Genomic DNA, 18510 nt, shown 5'->3' on the forward strand with positions numbered 1-18510 from the left:
CTTTCTAGCATACCCTTCGGAGTGGGGACGTGAAGCTTTCCACTTTCTGAAGAAAACTGTTAGCTTCTGAGAATACTGTGTGTCCTTTCTTTCTCTTAAGGTTTCCTAAGAAACCATCATTATCCTCCCTTTGCCCAGCAACCCTCCCTTCTCCTTTAACCCTTGATGTACTTGACTTTTCCACCAGTAGCTGCACACATTTCTGCCCTCCCAGTGACTCAAAGCAACAAACACTAACCACTGTAACACGAAGTATGCCCTCACTGCTGTTGCCAGAGAATCATGGACTGATGGCTTCATTTTCCTGTGCCCTGTGCACTCCATATCCCATTCCAGTTTCAGAAAAAGGGTTTCAAAGGAAAGCTAAGGACAGGGGATTTAGAAAAAGAAGTAAAAGAGACTATTAGGATCAGAAAGAAGTAAGTTAATTTTTTTCATTAAAACAAGAGAGATGCAAAGAAATAAAAACAACAACAAAAAGGAGCCTAGCAACAATGACCTCAGATGTGTGCTGAGGGTTAAGTTCTGTCTGTGAGAACTTGCCTTGTCTATGGCGAGCCTGGGACACATCAGATATTCAGAAACTATTTGTTCCCCTCCTCCTATTTAATACCAATCCCTGACTTTGGAAGGAAGATTTTGTTAGCTGATGTTTCTTACAGCATTTCCCCTTCCTCTACCTCCTGTGTCCTCACACCACACAACCACATCCTGATTTTCTCTTCCTATTCTGTGTATAATGTCAGCTCCTTGCAGCCCTCAAGCAACCACATACTCGGTGTTGTGCCTATATCTTCTGTGCACAAAATGAAACCCAATGATAAAAGTGGTTCTGGCTCAGCAGAAAGCACTAAAGGCCCCCAGGCCTAGCTGGAGGTTTACACCCAGTAACCTTCCCACTGCATCTTCCCTTATGTGCTAGGAACAGACATTTCCAGAAAGAGGAACTTTAGCCTATTCTGTTCACAATGTAGAGCCCTTAGGCCAGACCCATCTCTAACACTTTAAAGATGTATCACAGTTATGCCCCTACCACCGGGTGAGGCAGGTACTCCATATCCACAACTAAGGTAGTGAGGTAGAAAAAGAAACTGAGGCAGTAGACAATGTGCTCAAAGATACGTGGTGAGACTAGAACTCCAGCAGTCTGTCTTGACCACATCTTATGAGCATTTTAAAGAGGGTGGCAGTAGCTAAATTGAAATGGATCCTGAGGAATCTGAAGAAAATCTCTACCCTGGGGAAAAGAAGGTTGTGTGGTCAGCCATAGGCCTCAGCTGAGCAGAGAAGCACACTACACTTGATATTTGGTATTTGCCTTGAGGCTGATGCAGGCTGCTGCTTCTCCAGTTCCTCACAGTGCAAAGCCAGGACTGAGAAGGAGATATTTAAAAGGAAATGAATTTGTGGTTATACAGAGTGACAATGTCATAAATGTCCGGTGGGCATAGTGGAGTGTGTGTATGTGTGTGTGTGTGTGTGTGTGTGAGAGAGAGAGAGAGAGAGAGAGAGAGAGAGACAGAGAGAGAGACAGAGAGAGAGACAGAGAGAGAGAGACAGAGAGAGACAGAGAGATTCTTGGGAATATATAACTTAATTTAATTTTAGAAGTATAGAAGCACTCTTATAAGTGTCTTTTGTTTTCTTTTTGGAAAAGATTTACACAAATATAAATCTGAGACTTTATTTTTTGAGGTAAGGATGTAATACTTAGGAGAATAAGAATTTCTATCTTTTTTTTTGGTTTTTCAAGACAGGGTTTCTCTGTAGCTTTGTAGCTTTGGTGTCTGTCCTGGAACTAGCTCTTGTAGACCAGGCTGGCCTCGAACTCACAGACATCCGCCTGCCTCTGCCTCCTGAGTGCTGGGATTAAAGGCGTGCGCCACCACCGCCCGGCCAAGAATTTCTATCTTATTTATAATATTTAAACTGTACAAGACAATTGCTCATGAACTTTACATAACTAAATTTGAAAAGAAAACAGGAAAGTCAGCAAGCAAGAGTAATGTTAGCCACTCAGCACTGACTGGTAGGAACTTAAGGCATAGCCTACTGTCCATTCTGCCTGGACATAAATTCATAGGCACTGCCCCCTTTTCCTCCATACTACTGTTTGAAATCAAACAAAGTGACCATATAAAACAAAACATCCTACTTAGTACAAACTAAAAATGCCTTTGAAATTGAAAAGGGCCAGTATTAGTAATCATAGCAGAATGTCACACACCACTGCGGACAAACCCAAGAACACAGTCACTTCCTGGGCCTTACTTCCAAAGGGGCTTGAAACTTCTGAGATGACTGGGATCAGAAATAAGTAAGCAGACGAAGAGAACTGACTAGTTTCTGATGTGGGAGGTGATGTATACTGTGAATATGTTTTATTGCCACTGGTTAATAGCGAAGCTACTTTTGGCCAACAGTTAACAGAGTAAAGCCAGACTGAAAGAGATATAGAGAAAGAGTAGGCAGAGTCAGGGAGATGCCATGTAGCCGAAGGAGGAGACAGATGCACCAGATCTTTTCCTGGTAAGCCACAGCCAGCTGATGATACACAGATTAATAGAAATGGGTTGATTTAGAATGTTAATACTAGCTGGAAATACGTTTAAGCTATTGGCCAAACAGTATTGCAATTAATACATATTGCAAATAAATACATATTTCTGTGTGATTATTTCGGGAGTCTGTGAGGCCAGGAAATGAACAAGCAGCGACCCAACTACGGGCTTCTTTAGAAATGAGCAGTGGTGGAGAACTAGAAGAGTTCAATTGAGGTTCTCTGGGTTTTGGAGTTCATTATAATATAATGACCCATGTTTCTATATTCCTACTAGCTGGTTATATTTATGTTCTCAGTGGCTCATATTAAGCATGGGGATGTGAGGGAAAGATATTGAAAAAACAAGATTATATACTCAGGATGGCAAGTTCTAGAACTCCTCCTCACTCAGAAACAGCTCATAGAGCCTTCTAAGGGCCCCAGAATTTTCCACTAGAGATTCTGGACCCAGGGCAGTGATAGACAAGGGAATGTCTCTGAAAAGCACAATACAGCAATTTGTCACCAACAGAGGTTTTCTCAAGCATTCTTCCGTCTAACATTGTCATATTTCTGCAATCTGAAAATGAAGCAGGCCAGTGTCCTTCGTCAAAAGGAGCTGTGAAAACATGGTTCCTTGCATAGAGACTGTGGTCACATGGAGAGGTCAGAGAAGAGGGGGGAAAAGTAGGCTAGGCTCCACCAGCAAATTGTCCCAGACATGTGGAGGTAAGATTTGAAACAGACAAAGGGACAAATTGCATTTTATATGTGCAACTATTTATCAAAGGAAAACAGAAACAACAAGGAAGAATGCAATTTTAAAATACATTACAGAGGTCCTGAGTGTGGCTCAGAAGATGTGCAGAAAATGCAGGAAGTCCTAAAACTCAAGCAGCTACAGTTAGTTTTAATAATAACATGAAGCATAGTCTAAACAAGTAAAAGTAACAAAGAACCTTCCTCAGTTAACTTCACTGCCACTATGGTAAGAATTTGTGAAAATGAAGAGCTGAGGGACCGAGGAAACGGCTCAGCAGGTAAAGCAGTATCCAGCACCCAATAAAGATCCAAGTGTGGTAGCGAGTGCTGGTCGTCTCAGGGCTACAAAGGCAGAGACAGGTGGATCGGGGGCATCATTTGCCAGCAAATCTATCCAGTTAGTAAACTCCAGGTTTAGTGAGAGACCCTTCTTCAAACAATAAGTTGGAGAGTGACTAGGGAGGGCTCCTGGTACTGATAACCCCACTCCTGCTGGAAGCACCATGGCATTCTAAACAATGGCAGAGCTTGCTAACTAAGTGGGCCTGTTCTTTCTTCTCCCGAAGTCGTCTTCTCACACAGCCGGAGGGACATTTCTAGGACATAATTATGGCCATGAGGAATGTACTTAGGATCCTGCGCCTACTGTTGCATTGAATGTAACACCCTGCAATGTGGCATGTAACATCTTTCCTGGATGGGCTTTGGCTAGCCCCCATGTCACTGTTTCTCCTCCTTCTCTAGCCTGAAGCTAGCCTCCTGTGATAAGTGGTTGTCTTGATATGACATACCCTTTTCTCCTGACATTGTTGATTGAGGTCACTAGAACAGCGTAATTTATAAGGCAGTTTTGCTCATGAGAAGTGCATCCCAGATCCCAGCAGGCAGACTTTCTTATACTTCCTAGTCCTGGATCTATGTCAACGACCCATTCTGGAAAAGGGGCTGGGACCTGGAGCACTTAAATGTGTATATGACTGCTGCTTTCCACTCAAATCATTTCATTGTATCCTAATATAAATACAGTTATGGATACTACTTCAGGGGAAAAAATTTAAATGGAGAAAACAGTATTTTATCTGCCAGAGGCTAAGTGGAATGTAGGTCTCTGACTTTGACTGGTAATTCTTAAATCTCAGTACTTATCATCATAACCATGAGTGAGGTCTGATTTGTCTGTAAGCAGTGAGGGATGGTGATTTTTCCTATCATTTCATAGATTGGGAGTCTGGGTCATTGAAGGGTAATGCAATCCAAGGAGTTCAAATTCATTCTTGGCAGTTCCACTCTGGGACTCAGGAGTTTTCTCCTCCACTCTCTGAGTCACAGCATCATGCTGTGTTGAACACTGGACAAGCTAACACATCTTGAGACTTAACCACTGCCTGAATCAAGGTGATCACACAACTTACATCAATGTTCTATCAATTTGTGCTTTCTGAAGTTCAACCATGTTCCTCATAGCCCTGGGGGTCTTAGGATTCTCTGACAGTTGGGTGAAGATTTGCTGTTACTTTTTGTTTCAAGAGAGAAGGACAAAATAAAATCAAGGCATAAGTAGAGACAAGGCTCCACCCTCTTCTCCATGTATCCTTTCTGCTCCAGAAGTTCACATCTGAAAAACGTATTCTCAGAGACACTTCTAAATTTTCAGAGATACTTTGGAAGTGTCTCTGAGAATACTTTTTTAAATACAAAAGCATATTCTCTTTGTGATCCTGCTCCATAGAAAGAGGACACCCTGTATTGGTTCTCAAAGAAGGAAGCCGGAGTTGGGGTGAAGGAATATGCTTCATGATACTTAAAGCTAGAAAGCACAATACAAGGTCACCTCCACTAGCCACAGGCAGTAACTAGAAGCGTGTCACTACGCAAGTGCAGCTTGACTTCCGTTAAGTTAGTCAAGACATGCAGCAGTCTGTTGATTACCAACCAAGCAAAAAAATGTCTCAACATAACTTCAGAAACTTTTTCAATATTTTTACCCCGACATTTGTTTTGCAGTGATTTTATTCCTCCTGATTTATTGCCATGTTATGGTGAGAAGTTCTAGATTTGACATACTGAAAACTAGATGTGCATTCTAAATGCTCGCATTATGTTGCTTGTTATAGACGGAGTCACTAAGCACCTTCTGCTTCAGCTGGGGCAGCTCAGGCACAGACAGGAAGGAGAGAGATGAAACTGGATGCCTGGATCAACGGGAAGATTTCAGCACCAGCGGAGCCAAGAAGGAGGTTGGGAGTTCCTCCTGGGACTCTTTTATTTGGGGCACCTCATCATTTTCCCATCATATTGAGGAACTGTTCATTTCAAATTCTGAAGGCAAAATGGGAGCTAAAAAGGTACCACAGATGTCTTAGAGCATTGCAAGCAGTCCTGAGGGAGGATGGCAGCAATTTCCACTCTGAGGTTTTCGACTTGCCACGTGGTGTAATCCGGGACTGAGTGGCAGTTACAAAAGTGATATGGTTCAACTGCCATTTCACCCACCACACTTTCTTAGCAAATGACCTCAATCGTCACCCTACACAAAAGATGCCTCTGGAATTTCCAGCCTTTGACTGCCTGTGAAAATTATTTACTTTTCTTTTCCTTTATTTGTATCTCAAAACTCACAAATTCCATAGACACCCAGGACAGAATACTTAAAACTAGAATAAATAATTTTACACAAGAGGAACTTTGGAATAAATAGAAAAAGTAATAAGATCCTCTCAGCTGCTACTGTACTGAGACTCTTCTGAACTGTCTCGTGTAATTCTGGGGCTTGATTAGTCTAAATCCTTGCACCATTGGTGATCCTACAGGGTACTAAGTGATTACATCATAAAAAGAAGAAATCCTATGTGTTAACATTCTAAAATATGCTAATTTAATTATTCTTGGCAGATCCACAAAACTGTGAAGAGGCTAAAGCTTTCAACAGGTTTATAATTTTTCCACAATTTCAGCTTCATCACTAAATATTTGGTCCCAGGAAGTGCCTATTAGTCAGTGACTTGTGAATCTGGTATCTATCTGATGACCACATAGAGAAGACTGTTAAGATATAGCAGGGCTAGTGGGCTATCTTGATAGCCCTTGTTAAAATGATATAGTTCAGTAACAGCTGATATAGACAGAGAGAATAAAGGTGTAAAGAAGGCCTCAGTAAATAAAGCCAACTGGGTGGGTAAGAAACTATAGGACTGTGAATACTGTCCAGTGGTACCCTGCTTGCCTACAATACCTGGGTCTCTGTCCTCAGTATTTAACACTCCAACAAACAAATAAAGAAAAGTATTTTTAACATTGTGTCATCATCTCCTGCAAGGATGCCCTAATTATATTAGGTTCTTGGACACTCAGCAATTGATTACAGTCCAGTGTGTTGTTTATTAAACCACTTTCAGGTTCCATAAATGATTACTTTTGAATGAAGTGTATCACAAAAGTACAGTTAAGAGTATATCATTCTGTTTTATGTTGTTGTAACAGAATTCTGCAGACTGGATAAATTATAAATAGAAGTTCATCTGGCTCACTATACTGGAAGCTGTGAAGTCTGACCACATGGTCAAGGCCTCTGTACTACATCCTTAATGGGAAGAAGAGCATGTTCAGGGAGAACACAGAGAAAAAAATATGGGACTAAAATCATCCTTTAAATTGGAACATAGCTCATCAATGTGGGCATTAATGTCATGGATAGAACAGTGCCTCATGGCCTAACCACCTCCTAAAGGCCCTTCCTCTTGATACTGCTGAAATGACAAACACAAGTTTTGAAGAGCACATTCACACACAGCACAATGATGGAAAAACATGGAGGGATCTAGAAATGCTGGCAGAGCAGGGTAGATGTAGACTGGCCATGACTGCTGGTCACAAATAGGATAGAAAAGCCAGAGGAAAAATAGGGGAACTGGGAATAAATTGCTGCTGGTGACACAGTAGGCGCTGTGTCTACATTGCATGGGCTCCACGTCAACAAATAGAATTACTGAACAAGGACCACACTGTATCTATGTTTAGATAAAAAGATACAAAGTCTCCCTGTTTAGTCAGGCTGTCCTCATACTCAAGATTTTTTTTTCTCTGCCATTCCCGTACAGTCATATACTCTGCCTCTTTTTGTTTGTTTGTTTGTTTGTTTGTTTTTCGAGACAGGGCTTCTCTGTAGTTTTGGAGCTTGTCCTAGAACTAGCTCTTGTAGACCAAACTGACCTCAAACTCACAGAGATCCTCCTGCCTCTACCTCCCAAGTTCTGGGATTAATGGTGTGCACCACCAGTGGCCAACATCACTCTGCCTCTTAAACAATTGAAACAGAACAGAAGACAAAAGATGTTCAAGGATACTCTTAATGTCATTCTTGGATCAGTGAACAGTGAATTCAACTAAATGTTCTAAACTGCCTTAAAGAGCCTTTCCCTTTAGACTCACCAAGAACTAAGGCTTGAGAACCCTGGAACTTCCACCCTGCAAAGTGCCTTTATAGATTGCTTACATGTTGATCCCACATAAAGCAGACTGGACGAAAAAAAAAAATCTACGTCTAAATAACCTAGAGATCCTAAAGAAAGGAATTTTCCAAACTGTTCTTTCTCAGCAGGGGTTCAGCAAAGCCAGACAGAGGCAGCACTGGACTGGCAGCCTCTGTAGCACAGCTCAGGGGCTCTCTAAGTCACATACTGGGCCTCTGAGTGGGTTCTATTCTACAAATTTTTGTACAGAAAGAAGCACTTAAGCCTATATGACTTCCAAAATGGGGGTTCATCATTATAATGCTATGATTTTGGATTTTATTGCTAATTCTGATATCATTTCCTAAATTTGCTTACAAATGTCTTTTTGTTTTACATTCCATTTATGTGAGATTAAAACAAACTCTTTGAGTTAAATTAACATTCAAGGAATTGCAGAACCAAATGCTAAGCTCCCAATCTGAAATTTGCTCTAGATCACACCGCAAATCTTAAGAACACTCGAGGGTGATAACAAAAGCAGAATAAGATTATTCATTTGAACATTTGTCTAGGGTTATATAAGGTCATAATTCCAATTATTTCTGATTCTAGGTAAATGAACTCATGGAAGAAAGAGGTGAAGATAAGGTTGTTTCAAGAAAAGTAAAATGAGGTATAGAAACATATTTCATAAATTTAACATAAACAGGAAGATCTCAAAGTAATGGTTTGAGATGTATGAGATGGGAGTTGTAGAAACATCAACCCTGTAGCCTTAGGTGATCAATACTACAGTAAGTGTCTTAAGTCTAATTTTTTTCACACATTCCTCTTAGGAAGAGACATTGGAATTTAGCTGTTGCTTAGAAAATAGCATCTTAAGGGAAAATTCGCTCTTTGAAGGTCTGACACCTTATGATATGAATAGAATCTACCTTTTTGTACAAGAATACATTTTTTAAGAGTTCTGTTATTATGGTGCATTTTTTTGCTTGTTTCTTTTGTTTGCTTGTTATCAGAATTTCAAGCTATCTCACCCAGAAGTCAAGCACCCTGTTTAATCCCTGAAATATGACTCACTCACGATAAGTGTCGCTAAAACAATGAAGAGAAACTTCGGAGCTGTGAAAAAGGCAGACATAAAAATATAGAAAGTAAAATTGTCATCCAAACCTGAGGAATGTCAGAAGAACAAACTTCAGTTGTGTTGCCATGACCTTTTCTTTATAGTATCAGGGAAACTTCAGGGAAATTTTGTACAAAGATCAAATAGACATCCATAATATTTGATGACTAATGATGGAATAACTGACCATTTCTTTCTCAGTCCCAAAATAACTACTTTCATGATGAGGAAAAAATAATCATTATTACCACTGCGTGCCACCAGCAAACTAAACTTAGTTGGCAAAGTTGCCTACAAATGGTGGGAATTTTAAGACTTCCAACCAGCTGTGCTACAGTCCAGCTCAAGTTGGAGGAAGATGTGAAGACCTGAACTGCAGGACTCCAGGTCGGCTAGTGATTTCATGAGAAGACAGCAGAGGATATGGCAGCCCTGGGACTACTCAGCATCAGGCGCTGATATGTGCATGCAGAACTCACAGCCACAGTATTGCAGGAGCAGAAATCTTCTCTGGGTTCCCTATGGTTTGGCCACAATGGAGCCTTCACTCAGTGGGTTCTCTAAGTGCCCAAGCTCACTCAGACCTGTGTTACGGCAAGAGAATATCTCTTCTTCTTCTTCTTCTTCTTCTTCTTCTTCTTCTTCTTCTTCTTCTTCTTCTTCTTCTTCTTCTTCTTCTTCTTCTTCTTCTTCTCCTCCTCCTCCTCCTCCTCCTCCTCCTCCTCCTCCTCCTCCTCTTCTTCTTCTTCTTCTTCTTCTTCTTCTTCTTCTTCTTCTTCTTCTTCTTCTTCTTCTTCTCTCTCTCCCCCTCCCTCTCCCTCTCCCTCCCCTGTTTCTTTTCTATTTCATTATGTGTTCTGTTTTTATATGAGATGCCTGTCGCCTATCTCTTTAAACAGTTTATTTTTTCTCTGTTTATTGCTAGTTTCTTTGGTATTCTATTTCTCAACCTGGGCCTCTACCCCATACAAGTAATGACTTGTAATTTTCCAGTTCCATGAAGTTTCCAAGCAGATTCCAGGTTCAGCTCTGAGGCCTCAAGCCTTGTGGAAGAATTGCTCCTAGAACCAAGCTGGATGTGTTCCCAGACACATCCCTCATTGTACTAAGGAAAGTACTGACTTCCCTCATCCACTCCCAAATTAATGTTTCAAAAACTTTTCTTGCTACACAGTAGATGGGTGCCTGAGTCATGGCACTGCCATTACATGCTACTGGTAAAATGTGCTGTGTTATCTGTGTGTCTTCCACTTTTTGCTCAGTGAAAATGCTTGAATGTGAAGTCTATTTGATCTGAGCACATCTCACTCAGATATTCGTTTGTAAGATGCCATCCCCAACTACAAAAGCTCCTTGAAAAAATACACAATCACAACTGGAGCATGGAAGATACAAGTTAAGTCTGGAAAACTTCACTGTACATTAACTGTGGAAGCATATCAAACATGCGGCTGCCTTGTAAGGCAATATCTACTGCCAAATGTGTGGTTAAGCTAAATGATAATTCTAATAGATCACCAAACAATGAAGACAATGGGAAACTTTGACTCCATGACACTATTAAAAATAATAAATGAAAAGTCTGGTGAAAAGCTCTCAAATAGAAATGAGAATAGAGTGCCTTGGTTAATGGAAACAGCAACAAGGCAGCACTTCTATCAATTGAAGAAAACAAAAATCACCAATAGTAGGAGAAATCAAAACTGTGAATCGCCTATGAATTGGTATGGTCTGCTGCTGTGTACATGCAGAACTCTAGCAAACTAGAGCTTTCACAGAAAATGCTAAGAAACAAAGTAAGCAAATTAAATATATAATGTATATTCTCAGCTATTGAAACAAGTAGGTTGAACATTTCTATTAAATTCTATAGAATCAAGAAAGAGATAAGGAAAGATTGGGGAGGGAATCCTATACTAAGTTGAAGAATGTTCCCTAGGGCTCATGTATTGAGGGCTCGGGTCAGTGGAGACTGGAAGTTAATGGAAATTTGGAAGGTGAAACCCAACTGGCAAGAATGGGTTCTGTGAGGCATGCCCTTGGGGGGCTACATACTGTAGCTTATCACCACTACTTCTGCCTCCTATCTGCCACGAAGTGAGCAGTTATACTCCCTATGTACTCCCCCCATGATGTTCCACCTTACCAGGAGTGGTTCCAGAAGCAACAGAGCCAGGTGACTATGCACTGAAATCTCTGAAATTATGACCCAGGAAAAAACCTTTCTTCCCATAAACAAAGCAAAAAAGCATGATCCATAAAATTACACACAGAGAGAGAATGTAAGAACTGTCAAAGTCAGATCATACAAACCTCAACAACCTAGAGAAAGGAAACAGTAGTCAGTTGCAAAACTGTATGATTAATTAAGGCAAATCCCAGAAAACTCACAAGGAAATCAAATGCAAAGATGTTAGAGGCACCATTACCCACGAACTGTGCACACATGGACATCATAGCACTTTACCTAGGTAGTTTAAGAAAAGGTGAAATAACTATGCTTTACTATAGGACAGCACACTCACTGCTGGCTTTCCCATGCTGCAACACTGGCCTCTTCACAAGCAGAGAAGACATGGCAGGAAAAAGTTGTTGGGGAGATTGAAAGACAGAGATAATCTCTCAGTTACCATCCACGAACCCTTCAGAAGCTAAAAGATGGGACTTATGTAGCCTTTCTTTCGTAAAGCTGTGTTCTAATAGGATTTCAACTGGAGACAGAAAGAGGACAGATGAGATTAAGATGAACTCATGGAGGCCTGAAATGCAATAGAGATGTGAAAATCTTCCCTCTTTAGTAGACTCTTGATTGCTGTCCCCAAATCTGTTATGTATATGCCCAATGCTGTTAGGGACCAAACCTCAGAGGTTGTGCTGTGGTCTCTGTCTGGTTTCATCCTCAACATCAGGTCTTGCTCCATATATTTTTGAGAAATGCCAAATAAGAGGCAATTACCTTTCACTATTACAAAATAAGCTGAGGAGGAATAAGAAATACTACATTTACTTGCAATGCCTGAGATTGTGAAGCCATCCTTATGCAAATGGTTTAGGACCAAGAGCATTTTGGCCAGCATGGAGAGAAGGGGGGGGGGGGTAGAAAGGGAGGTAGGGAGAGAGAGAAAAAGAGAGAGAGATTATTAATTTTAGAATGTTTTAAAACATGTTTGATGGAATTCAGTTTCTGTTTCTGATTAACAAGTGCAAAAAACAAAGCAAACACCTAAGAAAGAGAACATTTCTCAAACTGGACATGTAGTGTATATCTCAAACCAGCACAGGGGAAAACACCAAGAAAAGATGGAAAAAATAATACTTCTCTAAAATGAATATAGACATTAGCAGACCCTATGCCCAGGAGTAGTTGGTGAACACAAAATGCACTCCATGATTTTGTGTGCTTCATTTGATTGGGTTTTTTTTTTTATGGTTTGATTTGTGTTGTTGTTGTTTCTTTGTTTCTTGTTTTTTGTATTATTGATTTTTTTGTTTGCATATGATTTGAGTTTTGGGGGTTGGAGGGTTATTTTCTGAGAGAGAGAGAGAGAGAGAGAGAGAGAGAGAGAGAGAGAGAGAGAGAGAGAGAGAGAGAACATGACGTTGGGTGCATAGGGAAGGTGGGGCGGATCTGCGTGCAGCTGCGGGAGGAAAATGAAGATGATCACAATACATTATATAAATTTTTAAATAAGAAAGAATAAAAAATACTATGAAATTATAACCTTTATCAAAACTTTTTAACTTTGAAAATTCTGAAAAATTTAATGAAATGAGAGAAAAGAATTAAGTAAAAGAATATAATAAATGTATGTAATATATGGGCTTCTAATTATTTTTCTAATTTATATCCATATAATACTCTAAAACTTTATTAAAATAAGTTAAAATATTTATTATATCTTCTTATGAATAATAAATATGTGAAAATAAACAGTCTTCATAAATATCAGCAAATATAACTTATGAATGCTACTATTCAATCATTGGGCATCCCTTGCCACATCACTTCTGGAACTTATAGGGCTCACAGCCAAGTTAAATTGATGATTTTTTTCTCCTCTGGTATCATCTAGAGGCTAAAAGGTATGACTTAACATCTTCCAGAATTGTGATAGTTAGGTAATTCTAATGAAGCTTCCCAGGTGAGTACCAGTTTTATTTCTCAATGCTCTGACTCCAGTATGTGCTATTTTCAGCAGTAAGGTCTTACCAACTAGTTCTAATGGGTAACTAGGAGCAATACTTTGGGCCTATGGGTCATCATTGCCCAACAACGTCAAAGGAAGTAACCTCTTCCTGCCTGGCATGAACTTTTTACTTATCAGCTTATGATATTTAGCCGAGGCAAAAGTATCCAAAGAATCTTAAAAGAAAGAGAATCAGGTCTGAGGAGATGGCTCAGTGCTTAAGACATTCCCTTTTTTCTACATAAAAAACCCACAGATTCTTGATATTTCCTCAAACGAGTTGAAAGCTTTTATCTACAGGAAAACATACACATAGATATTTATAATTTGTAACAACTTTAGACATAATTATCATACTCAATGCACCAATAGCAACATGTCTTTCAGTAGATGAATGGATACTGTGAAACATCCAGACAGTGGAATATAATGATAAACAAAAATCTGCTATCAAGCCAGGGAAATATAAAACAATTAAACACATATTAATTAATTAAAGATGCTTATTTAAATGAATCATATGTCATATTATTGCAAGTGTTTGACATGCTAACCATCCCTTTTAAGGTTCACAGAACACTGCAGAACAGGAAGCAGACACTGAATGTAAGAACTGGAAAAAAAAGAGAAGGGATGTGAAAGGACATCTTCCGAGCATTACACATTTATTGCAATTATAAACTCATAGCAACTATAGTTGCCTACAGTAGAGCTGATGAACCTGTGCCTGTAATTTATTAGCCATGGTGTGTGTGTGTGCGCGCGTGTGTGTGCTGAGGAAGCTCATGAGGCCTATCCCTTCCTGCTAACCTATTGACTATTGATGGTTTCTCGGGGAGGGGGAGACATTGTCTTCAGTTGTATATGAATTGGTAAGCCTACCAGGCTCCTTTAGGTCATCATAAACCCATGGTCATAGTTAAACTCAATATATCACAAAACTAAGTAAAGCAACAGCAGAGGGATACATAGGGATGGGGTGGAGATTGACAAAGTTAGGAGGAAGGTAAAAGGCAGTAGAGATGAGATTAATCGGAGTATAATCTATACACATGTGAAATTGGCAAAGAACAAATTTAGCTAACAAAAAGAAAGCTAAAAGATTTATGTGATACTAAGAGAAACCAGAGAACACATGAGCTATGAAGAAGGAAAAAGAAAAAAATGGGGAAACTTGACTAGGAAAGGAACAGAAAGGATAATACAGAGGAAGAACAGAGAAATAAATCACGCAAAGAATATTTAAAAAGCCACAGAAAACAAGATTTTATAAATGTACTTAAAATGCATGTTTAACATGTGTATATTAATAGAATTACACCACAGGAATGGCAGTGTCCCCCCCCCAAAAAAACCCTAAACTATCTAACAAAAAGCTGCGTGTCAGACAAGAGAAATATCCCATAGAGTTCCTATTTGCAGAAACCCACAAGTGATCAAAATGCAGAGAATAAATGACTATGGGGGATCCCCAGCCACAATTGCTGCATCAACAACACTATTTCAACATCTAACGCTCAGGGGAAAAGATGGAAGAGTGGACATAAAGTCTGTAGGGCCCAGAGGACCAAGATGACAAGTATCTTCTATACATGATGGAACTGATACACCCTTGAAGTCTCAAGAATTTTGTTGCATAAAGCAGGTTTAATGATCACATCAGTAGGAAGGCCAACATGGTTGGGCAAATTTCACAAGATCCCATTCCTAGATGAAGTGGTACAGAGAACTAGTGTCCTCAATGATAAGTATGAAAATCAGTTCTCTCCATAATCAAGTTCCCAATCACACTCAAGTGGTCTGTCTTCAATGCATGTACTAAACACATGCACATATAAACAACCCTTAAATGACTCAGAAGGTCATCTGTGTGAAGAGGTCTCCATTATATAACAATGATTAAAGAAGAAGTCATGAATTCAAGAGGAAGGCAAAAATGCTAGAGGATTTGGAAGGGAGAAAGTGGGAGTGAGATAAATACACTACTCGTGTATGAACTCCTATAAGGAAACAAGAACTTCCTTGCTTAGTATACTCACTAGCCCAGGTTGGGTTCTGATATACCCTTCTTGCAAAATCAAATTGACTTATAAAGTTAAAAATGATAATAGTTTTAAAAAGTGAGACTATGAAGCTATTATCTACAAAGTCTTACCAACATGCTGCCCGAATGAGATTTGAACAAAAATGACACAAATAAACATGCCCAAGTGTGTTTCACCGTCCACATGCCAAAAGTCTCAACCTCCACAACAATCTGTAGGTAACTGAGGAATACTAGGAGCAGGAGAGGTGATCTCCAGGAAAGAGTACACCAACTTGTCCAGTGCCAAAAATCGGCCCTGAAAGCATATACATATGCTTTCATATATATATGATTTAGCTGGTTATATTTAGGATATGCATTATATTACTATATAGATATATATGCATAACATTTGGGGAAAAAAGAGGCCATGAATTTGAAGGAAAGTGGCGAAGGATATATGGAAGGAAAGGAAAGGAAGAAACATTGTAGTTAAACTATACTATCAAAAAGAGATGAGTGGTGAAGGCTAGGAGGTAAAAATGAAGAGCTGGAACAAAGAAGATATTTTAGGGCAAGGAAGCTATTCTGTGTAACACCAAAGCATGAATGCATGTTTTCACACACTTCATGAGTAAGACAGTGTTCAACTCCAAGCACTAATAATAATAACAAAATAAGAAGAATGATAACACTACAGTTCAAAAACATGTGTTTCTTGAGGTGCTTCTCAAAGTACACCAAAGAGAAAAACGACACAAGTGCTTTTGGGGAGAAACTCAAAATTAATGTGATATTATATTATATATGTTATATATATTATACGCTGCTGGATAAGTATATAATCTTATTGCCAACTTGGTCTGTTTTAACTAGCATTTGGAGTTTCTCTTGTTCAATGCTCAGAATTAATTGTATGTGTGTGTGTACTTTTATTGTGACATAAGCTACATTTTAATGAGGTCTCAGTACCTGAACTCTTAACCCATGTTTGTCTTTTGACCACGATTCACCGGAAGCTGCTTTGTCTTTCCTAGTGATTGGCATCAGCATTACACATGCAGCCCATCAATGTCTTCTTCAAACAAAATGGACTACTTCCCTAAATAACTGCGAAATAACCACCTCAGATCTCTCTGTCTGCTGGAATGTTTCTTAGATGGAGACACAGAATAAACCGTCTCTAAGTGTTTGATAAAGTGAAATTTAAATCCAGAGACAAACAGCTTTTCAACAGCTAATACTTGGTCTGTCCATTTTTGTATTCGAGCGTAAATAATCATGACAGCCTGGGCAGCTTTCAAGCACACACATTTCTTATCCTGCAGACTTCACGGCTTAGGTATCTAAATACAATGAGCTAGGTCTTCTGTCTCATAGAGTTACAAAGGGTTTTGTTGGACTTCATTTTCATCTGAATGTGCAACTGGAAAAGAATCATCCTTTATGTTCTCTATTAGTAGAAGCCATGTAATAGCAGTTACACAACCATAGACCTGCTTTCTCACTAGAGTTCACTGGGGGCTCTCTCCAGCACACTATCCAGAGCCTGTATGCAAGGGGTCGTCACGTAATATATATTCAGAGCTCAGAATCAGAGCATCAGTCAAGGTTCTCAGTAGCATATTTGTATGACGCCTACAGTAATACAGTAGAGGGACTGATTGCCCTTCCCCTTCTTTATGCCTGAGTCAGAGGCAGGTAATATGTACCATGATAGTTAATGGAAAAGAATCATAGAAAGGAGGAGGTTTATGGGGGACATGATAGAGTCTGACCACATTCATTCTGATTTCAGGCATTATACACCATAGAAAAGTGGATAAATAAAATGTTACAAGCATTTTTTGATTAATTAAAATATATCCATAATATATAATTTGTCAGAATAAGCAAACAAAACCAATTACATTATGAAGTTCAGTACAATCCTGTGTGTAGTCTATTGCTAAATTAACCCCAGTGTTCAGAATACTGAAGCAAGAAGATCTGGATTTCAAGGCCAGATGAGAATAAATTTCAAGAACCTGCTCAAAGAAAACAAGATAAAACAAGTTAAATGTTCAAAAAGATTAGAGGTATGTAGCAAATATTTATGGGATCTGCGACTTGGGATGGCCATCCACAATGAACTCCCAAATTATGACATATAATGAAAAGACTGATAAAAATATTAATATAAAAATTGTAGACACTTCACCACAAAAATATTGCAACCTATACGGCAAAGTAACCTTGTCACAAAATACAAGCAAAATTCACTAATTAATGAGAAATAAACATAACAAAACATGACATTGGTCCTATAAAAACAAGTCATGGGAAGAAGAGACATGATTGCAAAGTGAGCCAGCTTCCTGGTGACACTCACAAGTGTCAGAAGGGGCTGATTGCACTGATGACTTGTGCTTTACTACCTTTGTCATAGAAAGGAGCAAAGTGACATGACACTCTGTTTTAACTAGAACCCAGACAGGGAGTCTCTCCCTGTTACATCAGGAGAAAGAGCGTTCACTGTTGCTGATTTCTTAGGTAATTGTATAGCTACAGTTACCACTTTGTGCCCAACTGGCTCAGAGAGAATGTGTATGAAAAATATCCTGTGAATATTTCTGTCTAAATGTTTCTTCCTGAGGAATTTAAGGTAAAAGAATCAAACTTCACAAAATATGTTCATATTAGCTTGGATTTTGATTGCAACATTTAAGAATTGACCTAATAAGTACCTGGTTAAATACACTGAAATAGACCTATGGAACTTTATAATTAGTGACAAAGCAAGTGTTCTTAATGATTGCTAAATATGTTCGCAATACATGAACTGAAAAACTCAAACCACAAAATAGTACAGTCCTCCTTATGTACCCATGGGGAAAGGTTCTCAGAACCCTGTGGCTACCGAAATTTGCATATACTCAGATCTCCGTTGTAAAATGTAATATTTTTTTCTTTTGTCATTTATTTATTTATTAAATATTTCTGTCTTTTCCCCACCACCGCCTCCCATTTCCCCCCCCTCCCCCAACCAAGTCCCCTTCCCTTGTCAGCCCAAAGAGCAATCAGGGTTCCCTGCCCTGGGGGAAGTCCAAGGACCACCCACCTTCGTCCAGGTCTAGTAAGGTGAGCATATTTTATGACTTGCACATCTAATACAATATACATGCTATGTAAATTCCAAGCCAACAATCTGGTATATTCTGAGAGTGGAAGTTAAGTGAGTTAAGCAGTCTTGATCCAGGGTGTCAGCAAAACAAACATCACACCGTGGAATTTATATTTCTCCATTTTTTCTTAAGAATAGTGCACACTATATTGGTACCACTCTGAGTATGTTGGATCTTCAGGGGTAGAGAACCCAAGGACACAATGTGACAGTTAAACATTTTTATTTCATCTGTTGACAAAGGCATTGTATT

This window comes from Microtus pennsylvanicus, chromosome 4 (genome assembly GCF_037038515.1).
Source record: "Microtus pennsylvanicus isolate mMicPen1 chromosome 4, mMicPen1.hap1, whole genome shotgun sequence".
In the NCBI taxonomy this organism is placed as follows: Eukaryota; Metazoa; Chordata; class Mammalia; order Rodentia; family Cricetidae; genus Microtus; species Microtus pennsylvanicus.